Here is a 10,000-nt window from a genome sequence, read left to right as displayed (position 1 = left end):
CACTTCTTCTAAGCGTTTTGTAGAACGTTTTACGAAACGTTTGTCTGTCTATGTACAAACGTGACACTTCCTGCAAACTATTAAGTATTGGGAGTACGTCTACGTGGTCACTGCCAGTAATTGTTATGGTAAGAGCTCTGTGTGTTTAATGTTAGGCTTTTTGCAACGTATTTACAATTTAGTTAGACAGTCAAGCATTGCTGAATGATTGTAGTGCACACAAGTCTGAGTGGATGAGTGTAGTTGACATAGTAGTCAAGCTGCTAACTTTGTGAAACATTTCCATTGAACACTGAAGGTAAGCACACACATCTGCTTCGTTTTCGTTCGTTCGCCTTTCTGTGAGAATGTGTTTAAAGATGGAACGGTCAGCTCTATGTTGAAAGGCTACACTGGTCGCTTCTTGTCTTCCACAAAGGGTGCTTTGAAAATACAACAATAACAATAACAACTTTATTGTCCATTAAAATGGTATATAATAGTGGGAAATGTTCTTCATATAACCTTGGAACACTTTATAAACATTGTTAGGACATTCACTGATAAAACACGAACACGCACTTTGAGGGGGCAGATGTTTAGACGCAGAACTCAAGAGATAGATGAAGAGAGAGAGAGAGAGAGAGAGAGAGAGAGAGAGAGAGAGAGAGAGAGAGAGAGAGAGAGAGGGGGGGGGGAGAGAGAGAGACAGGGACAGAGAAGAAAAACACAGCTGCACGCCCGGGAAAGAACATGAGTATTACACTCACAAACACACAAGAGAGAGAGAGAGAGAGAGAGAGAGACAGACAGAAGAGAGAACAGACAGACAGAGAGAGACATAGAGAGAGAGAGGCAGAGAGAGACAGAGACAGAGACAGATAGAGAGACAGAGAGAGAGAGAGACAGACATACAGACAGACACACAGAGAGAGAGAGAGAGAGAGAGAGAGAGAGAGAGAGAGAGAGAGAGAGAGAGAGAGAGAGAGAGAGAGAGAGAGAGAGAGAGAGAGAGCCCTGGTATCATCAATGTGTTTTTCGTTTCGTTTTCAGTTTTGTGTTTTGTTTAGCTTCGTTTCCTTCTGTCTTATTTCCTCTTGTTCTGCTTTGTTTGGGTTTGGTTTGTTATATATCCGTTAGCTGTTATTATGTTTCGGGGGCTCTGCGTATTAAAAAACAAGGATGCAGACACAAACAAAAGATAAGCTGTGGAAAGCAGACAATGACTGTGAGAAAAAATGAAGATAAATGGAAAAACACAGTGAAAAATAAAAAGGCGAGTAAACAGACCAAAAAAATAAAAGTGTGAAATATGCAAAACAAAAAGGAAACGTGAGCTGGTCCAAAGACTGTACGACGAAGTATGTTACTGGAGATTTTAATGCGATCTTTCTCAGTGGGTCGCTTGACAAAGAACACACACACACACACACATATGCACACACACACACACACACACACACATATGCACACACACACACACACACACACATTGTCACACACACACACACACACACACGCGCGCGCACACACACACACGCACACACACACACACACACATGTACACACACACACACACACAAACAGCTCCCACAATTATTAAAGTATGTATCAAAATCTGTATACCTCGCAAATTAAAAATGTCCAGTTTTATCACAGAAATATTATCTAATCGATCCACTATTGTATGGGTACAGGTTCACTCGAGTGTAGCACTCATTGCGGTCTGAACCAGCAATGCAGAGTCAGCCGGCCATTGTTTATCCTGGCAGACAGGCCCAAAATTGTATTAGCAATTAACTGGACGTCAATAATTCTACTGCTATGATATTTATTTTTCAGCAAGGGAAAAAGCTTAAAGAATATATTAGCGTTTATTCCCTTTGAGTTTTCGAATTTTACCTACAAAAAATGGTGTCAGAATATTAACGCATCTTAGCCCCCATAAGATTTAGGTATACGTCAGAGTTTCTATTGCTTGCAGTTTCTGTCTGAACTGAATATTTCCCAAGCATAATACTCATGTTCTTTACCGCTGTGTTTTCCTTCTTTAAGCTGAAGTTTATGCAAGAATGCATTCTACCACTCGCATTTTCTATTTGATCCAAACTTTGTCCACGCAAGAAGAGCTTCAGAATCTCGACCGTGTATATTTCTTTTTGACATAAATAGTACAGTTACGTAAGTATGAAGCAGAAACTCTTTCCGTTGCATTTTCTACATCAGATAATGCGATGCACGTAAGAATCTCAAAGCACTCGAATGTTTCCGCGCTCATCATAAAATGAATATCTCCTCACCTCATCGTTGTCGAGTGTAGCGCCGATTGCTAATCGAAGCAGCTATAGGGAGTCAGCCGAGCATTGCAAGCCTTGCAGGGACCTTAACCTTGATGATAGAAGCGATTGACTGGACGTCAATTTCCACGCTATTGATCTGTCCATCTTCACGCACGCTGATTTGCAATTAGGCAAAGAGGACTGATGGTTTGTCTGCTTGCTTGCTTGTGAATAGCTGTGGGGACGTTTTGCATAGAGAAGAGAGCTCCATTCCTGGTGCTGATAGGGGAGAAGCATTCAATGACGGACGAACACGCAGACACAGGCATAGGCAGCCCCACAGACAGACTGACAGGCAAACAAGCATACAGACAGACAGGCAGGCAGACAGACAGACAGACAGACAGGAAAACAGTCCGCAGACATAGAGACAAAAATGATACACGCACGTACGCACACACGCACGCACGCATGCACGCACGCACACACACACACACACACACACACACACACACACACACACACACACACAATTGAATGGGTGGAGGGATTGGTGGAGAGAGAGGGGTCAGACCTGGAAAATGGAATGCCTGAACATCCTGGCTGCAGAATATGGATGCAAAGTGGAAAAAAGCGTAACAATTAATAGGGACCGATATGTTTACGTGACAATTATAATGTCGCGGAGTCGAAGACACGATAAAAGACACGCTGAAAACATGACAACGTTTATATTTCTGTTCTGGGCCGGTTATGCAAGAGAGACTTGACGGAATCGCGCGCTGACACGCGAATTTCCATAGTTTGAAGTTTCAAGGACCAAAAATGTAGTTGTATGTCCAGCTCCGTGGGGAAACACGCATACTATGATAATTTATGTTTAACCTTTAGAGTAAGCCAGCAGTGGTAGGTAGAATTGCTTTGTTTTTCTTTGCTTTTTTGGTGGGTTTGTTGACGGCAACCGCGTGAAAGTTGTTGTTGTAACTGTAATTCTATAACGTTATTTTTCCGCAGCATTAGGGATTGATGGCTGAAACAGGGCGATGTGACACTATTCGATGATATATATTGCGAATGACCTCCCATGTCTAGGTCAGAATAGCGATATACAAAAATAACGACTTTCACACTGCATCAATACTACGATTTTACCACTGCGACCTGCAAACTATGAAGGAAAAATGATGATGTTTCTTTTCGCTACATCATGTCTCTGTTATCACCAAAGTTTCCATTCAGCTGTATTCTTTAGTTCTGTTGCACATGAATCATGTAAGAATATATAGCTACTTTCTTTTTGTGTGCCTACTGTGGCAAAACTACATTTGAAAGCAAGAAGGGGTACTGTTAGATAAAATTTGCACTTGAAAACGAGTGCGATCCCCCTTTGGCTGTCCTTTTATTGCCCGTGGGTAATTGATGCAGACAGATAACAACAAGTCGCGTAAGGCGAAAATACAACATTTAGTCAAGTAGCTGTCGAACTCACAGAATGAAACGGAACGCAATGCAATTTTTCAGCAAGACCGTATACTCGTAGCATCGTCAGTCCACCGCTCATGGCAAAGGCAGTGAAATTGACAAGAAGAGCGGTTTAGTAGTTGCGCTGAGAAGGATAGCACGCTTTTCTGTACCTCTCTTCGTTTTAACTTCTTGAGCGTGTTTTTAATCCAAACATATCATATCTATATGTTTTTGGAATCAGGAACCGACAGGGAATAAGATGAAAGTATTTTTAAATTGATTTCGACAATTTAATTTTGATAATAATTTTTATATTTTTAATTTTCAGAGCTTGTTTTTAATCTAAATATAACATATTTATATGTTTTTGGAATCAGAAAATGATGGAGAATAAGATAAACGTAAATTTGGATCGTTTTATAAAAAAAAATTTTTTTTTACAATTTTCAGATTTTTAATGACCAAAGTCATTAATTAATTTTTAAGCCACCAAGCTGAAATGCAATACCGAAGTCCGGGCTTCGTCGAAGACTACTTGACGAAAATTTCAACCAATTTGGTTGAAAAATGAGAGCGTGACAGTGCCGCCTCAACTTTCACGAAAAGCCGGATATGACGTCATCAAAGACATTTATCAAAAAAAACGAAAAAAACGTTCGGGGATATCAATCCCAGGAACTCTCATGGAAAATTTCATAAAGATCGGTCCAGTAGTTTGGTCTGAATCGCTCTACACACACGCACGCACGCACACACACACACACACACACACACACACACACATACACCACGACCCTCGTCTCGATTCCCCCCTCGATGTTAAAACATTTAGTCAAAACGTGAGTGTCCTGGGTGTTCAAGTCGTGTGGTTATATAATATTATGTCTCTAAGTTTAAAGCGACACTCACCACGAGGGAACTGATAACGATCGCATAACGGTGCGACTTTTAAGTATTGATGGTCAATTCTTTTGTTTTACGTTCAGACGGTTCAGTTTATTCATTATTAGACAGCTTTGTTTTTTCTACTGGAATAAAACAAAAATGTCGGGGAAAAAACGACAAGAACAACAACAATAACAACAACAACAACTATTACTACTAGTATAACTACTACTACTACTACTACTACTACTACTACTACTACTACTACTACTACCACTACTACTCACTACTACTCACTACAAACACACACACACACACACACACACACACACACACACTCACTCACACACACATACACACACATCTATATCTATATACGGCTTGTCTGTGTCTGTCTGTCGGTCTGTCGGTCACTTCGCGATGCACGACCAAAGTTCTCGATGGATCTGCTTCAAATTTGGTGGGCATATTCAGGTAGACCCAAAACACAATCTGGTCGATGAAACTTTTCAACACGTGCTCTCAGCGCGCAGCGCTGAACCGATTTTGGTTTTTCTGTACATCCATTCCCAGTAACTCTTCCTTATCTTCTCCAGTGTTTTGCGCGTTTATCTCCCTTCCTTCGTGTGGCGTCAATCGCGAAGCCGGGTACCCGGTTCTACTTCTTCCCGGCAAAGCCGGGTACCCGGCGAAGCGGGTATTCATCTAGTATATATATATATATACACACACACACACACACACACACACACACACATACAAAGACACATACACACACACACACACACACACACACACACACACACACACACACACACACCGCGCGCGCGCTCGTTTAATCGTCCGAAAATGCTAAATAGGTGGCTATAGTTCGTAAGGCTAAGTATCAGTCTCCAATGGACTCAAACAAATGGTCGGGAAATGCCCCTTTAAAAAGGGTGTCATTTGTCACTTAAAGTTTGTCCTGGCATGTTGGGCCTATGGGGGTGTCGGGAAAAGTCAAGGTATTAGCTGAACAAATATTCTGCAGCGCAGGTGTATCGGAGCTGTGCATAATGGTATGCACAAGGTTAACTTTTCTTGTAAGCCATTTACTTGCCAAGGCTAGTCATTGTGTTGGATCCGCTTTGACAATGAATGTATGGCTCACTGTGTGTATATCCTGTTGAATTTTGGGTGGCTTTCGGGGAAAACTTGCATAAGTGTGTTACCGTGTAAACTGTTAGAACATCCGGTGAGCATGTTTGCAAGTATTTTTTTAATTTTTTATATTGACAACTGACGGATTTCTTTGTGAGCAACCAACAACAAAAAAAGGATTCTATCAGACAAACCAGAACTATTTTACAAGTGATGTTTTACCGATGATGTTTCGTTGAGACCAAAGTGTGACAATTTCTTGTGTGTGGTTGAACGTTACATACGCTGTCTCGCTGTCCGGTCTAACAGAATAGACGTGTGATCGACAAGAAGAAAAGAACGTTATACATACCCTGACTGCTTATCGTGGTGAGTTTTTTTTTTTTTTTTTTTAATACATTGACTTCTTAAAAACCAACTGTTTGCATTTACAAAATCAATTCTTTAATCATTTCACACAAAAATCACACTGTTCACATGGAACACCCAGGCTGTTCATTTTTGGTATCCAGGTTTCCCAATTGCTTCGTTTCCGGCCGATTTATGTGGAGCACGTGATGCGCACAAAAAATATTGGCGGTCTAGAAGTGTCGTCTGCGCAATGATCGCGGCGGCTTTCTTAACCGCCAAGGACGACCATGCACGTTGTGAGACGTCATTCGTTAGACCTCAATAGCGAACGACAACAACAACAAAAGCGAACGACAACAACATTTTTGGTATGTGACCAAGTGGAGGGATTGTCTTATCTCATGTAAAAGCTTGGCTAGATCTTAACCGAACTGTTTTTTCGAGAAGTACTGTGCCTTTAACGTGCACAACCACATCCTTACGTTCGACTCTTGCAAATGAGGTCAAAGCACGTGTTGATTTTGGTCACTGTTATGTCTAACTTTTTGCTCGAGTTTGACGAGTGGAACTTAACTTTCGTGAATTCGATTATCAGGGGTGACTGTGTTTTCCGTCCAACTGTAAAAACACTTCATCATGAACAATCAAACTGGGGTTTTTTTGCAAACGCTATGGGAATGAATGGTCTTTCCAGTACTATAATTGGTTTTAACCATAAACAATCTCGTGACACATATCTACATTAAAACGCATGTGCCTAGTTGTGTGTGTGTGTGTGTGTGTGTGTGTGTGTGTGTGTGTGTGTGTGTGTGTGTGTGTGTGTGTGTGTGTGTGTGTGTGTGTGTTTTTGTTTTTTTCTTGTTTTTCTTGACGAGTAGTATAGTGTTTACAGTGACTTGCACATTAATGTTGTGCTTCTCTTCTCGTGGCTTCTGTTGCCACCTCACCCGTACAATGTGACCTCTCTTCTCGTGGCTTCTGTTGCCACCTCACCCATACAATGTGACCTCTCTTCTCGTGGCTTCTGTTGCCACCTCACCCATACGTACAATGTGACCTCTCTTCTCGTGGCTTCTGTTGCCACCTCACCCATACGTACAATGTGACCTCTCTTCTCGTGGCTTCTGTTGCCACCTCACCCATACAATGTGACCTCTCTTCTCGTGGCTTCTGTTGCCACCTCACCCATACGTACAATGTGACCTCTCTTCTCGTGGCTTCTGTTGCCACCTCACCCATACAATGTGACCTCTCTTCTCGTGGCTTCTGTTGCCACCTCACCCATACGTACAATGTGACCTCTCTTCTCGTGGCTTCTGTTGCCATCTCACCCATACAATGTGACCTCTCTTCTCGTGGCTTCTGTTGCCATCTCACCCATACAATGTGACCTCTCTTCTCGTGGCTTCTGTTGCCATCTCACCCATACAATGTGACCTCTCTTCTCGTGGCTTCTGTTGCCACCTCACCCATACAATGTGACCTCTCTTCTCGTGGCTTCTGTTGCCATCTCACCCATACAATGTGACCTCTCTTCTCGTGGCTTCTGTTGCCACCTCACCCATACAATGTGACCTCTCTTCTCGTGGCTTCTGTTGCCATCTCACCCATACAATGTGACCTCTCTTCTCGTGGCTTCTGTTGCCACCTCACCCATACAATGTGACCTCTCTTCTCGTGGCTTCTGTTGCCATCTCACCCATACAATGTGACCTCTCTTCTCGTGGCTTCTGTTGCCACCTCACCCATACAATGTGACCTCTCTTCTCGTGGCTTCTGTTGCCACCTCACCCATACAATGTGACCTCTCTTCTCGTGGCTTCTGTTGCCATCTCACCCATACAATGTGACCTCTCTTCTCGTGGCTTCTGTTGCCACCTCACCCATACAATGTGACCTCTCTTCTCGTGGCTTCTGTTGCCACCTCACCCATACAATGTGACCTCTCTTCTCGTGGCTTCTGTTGCCACCTCACCCATACAATGTGACCTCTCTTCTCGTGGCTTCTGTTGCCACCTCACCCATACGTACAATGTGACCTCTCTTCTCGTGGCTTCTGTTGCCATCTCACCCATACAATGTGACCTCTCTTCTCGTGGCTTCTGTTGCCACCTCACCCATACGTACAATGTGACCTCTCTTCTCGTGGCTTCTGTTGCCACCTCACCCATACAATGTGACCTCTCTTCTCGTGGCTTCTGTTGCCACCTCACCCATACAATGTGACCTCTCTTCTCGTGGCTTCTGTTGCCATCTCACCCATACAATGTGACCTCTCTTCTCGTGGCTTCTGTTGCCACCTCACCCATACAATGTGACCTCTCTTCTCGTGGCTTCTGTTGCCATCTCACCCATACAATGTGACCTCTCTTCTCGTGGCTTCTGTTGCCACCTCACCCATACAATGTGACCTCTCTTCTCGTGGCTTCTGTTGCCACCTCACCCATACAATGTGACCTCTCTTCTCGTGGCTTCTGTTGCCATCTCACCCATACAATGTGACCTCTCTTCTCGTGGCTTCTGTTGCCACCTCACCCATACAATGTGACCTCTCTTCTCGTGGCTTCTGTTGCCACCTCACCCATACAATGTGACCTCTCTTCTCGTGGCTTCTGTTGCCATCTCACCCATACAATGTGACCTCTCTTCTCGTGGCTTCTGTTGCCATCTCACCCATACAATGTGACCTCTCTTTACGCTCACAGAAAGACAAATTATACCAGTAACCACAAAACAAGGATATCTATTACTTGCCGGATATCACGATGCCTGGAGGCGAGCTCATGTCAGCTGTTCTAATCACACCACAAACAAAACACTCCCAAAAGAACCATCCAATGATTTGTGCACTAAACATCCCCTTATTTTACCTCCAATTAATTCTTTTTTAAAGATCAAAATCTCGTAGCGCTTAAGATAAAAGGTTCAGTGCAGATGTTTACGCAGGTTTCAATAAATAATTATAGCTCCTAAACTTACGATCATAATACTATTATTTAATAGCATTTTTTGAACGAGCGCGACAAACACAAACTGATGAAATCGTTAGCGCCCAGGGCACATGTTAAAACCAAGGCTTCTTCTTCTTCTTCTTCGTTCATGGACTTAGACTCCCACGTACACTCGTGTTTTTGCACGAGTGGAATTTTACGTGTATAACCGTTTTTACCCCGCAAATCCAAGACTTAATTAGGTAGGAACTTTGACTGGCAAAAGGTGTTATCTGGTATTCAAAGGAAGAAGAACAGAACTGCCTGGCTCTAAAACACGATATGTTTGCATTCATTCACGTAGGAAAGGTTCACATGGTATGAAAAGTTGATGATAAATATGTCATGGTTTTCAGTCAGTGTTAGCTCTTTGCTTGAGATAAGTGTTTTCAAAAGACAGTAAAGGAATTTTTCGTTTGCGGTGAACCGCAGTTTTGTGAATGGAAACGCTCCGGCAAGTTTGTACTGCGCTTAATGTTTTCCTTGTTTAAGGTTAGTCGTGTATAGTAACGGCCCGAAATAGACATCTTTATGCAGTGTGTGTATGCTTCAGACAGGACAACGGTCAATGCTGGATTCTAACATCCTGTTTCTGTTGTTATAGATCTGTCTAGTTCATACATACCATCCAGAAATGTATGGCAAATAGTGCACAAAGCAAGGATTGTGTTAAGAAGGAAAAGTCCATTAATTATCTCTGTACGGAGTCTTGTTCCCTGGTGTGTTTTGCAATGGTTTTCTCCCTTAAATAAATATTGTTCATCATCAATCTCTCATTAAGAAATGTACAATAAACAGTACACAAACCTATAAGCGTTTGTAAACGAGAACACGACGTCTAGGGAATTTCGCTTCTTGCATTGTTTTACGAGAATTGTTTATCTTCCATTTCATTGTGACACAGTTAACACA

General features: G+C 42.6%; 1 protein-coding gene across 2 annotated transcripts in view; it reads left to right on the top strand.

Annotated features, from left to right (window-relative positions):
* LOC138966566 (prostaglandin E2 receptor EP2 subtype-like) overlaps positions 1–10,000 on the top strand; it is a 44,499-nt gene that overhangs the window by 3,590 nt on the left and 30,909 nt on the right. Inside the window, exon 1 of one of the 2 annotated variants that reach the window (XM_070338846.1) lies at positions 5,667–6,116. The exons of the other annotated variant lie outside the window; for it this stretch is intronic. The gene's annotated coding sequence lies outside the window, so the exon portion shown is untranslated. Of the gene's footprint in view, positions 1–5,666; positions 6,117–10,000 lie in introns of those variants that run through there. 2 annotated transcript variants of the gene reach the window in all.

This window comes from Littorina saxatilis, linkage group LG5, assembly GCF_037325665.1.
Source record: "Littorina saxatilis isolate snail1 linkage group LG5, US_GU_Lsax_2.0, whole genome shotgun sequence".
Taxonomy (NCBI): Eukaryota; Metazoa; Mollusca; class Gastropoda; order Littorinimorpha; family Littorinidae; genus Littorina; species Littorina saxatilis.
The sequence above is the reverse complement of the archived record's forward strand: the minus strand, read 5'-3'. Positions and strand labels throughout refer to the sequence as shown.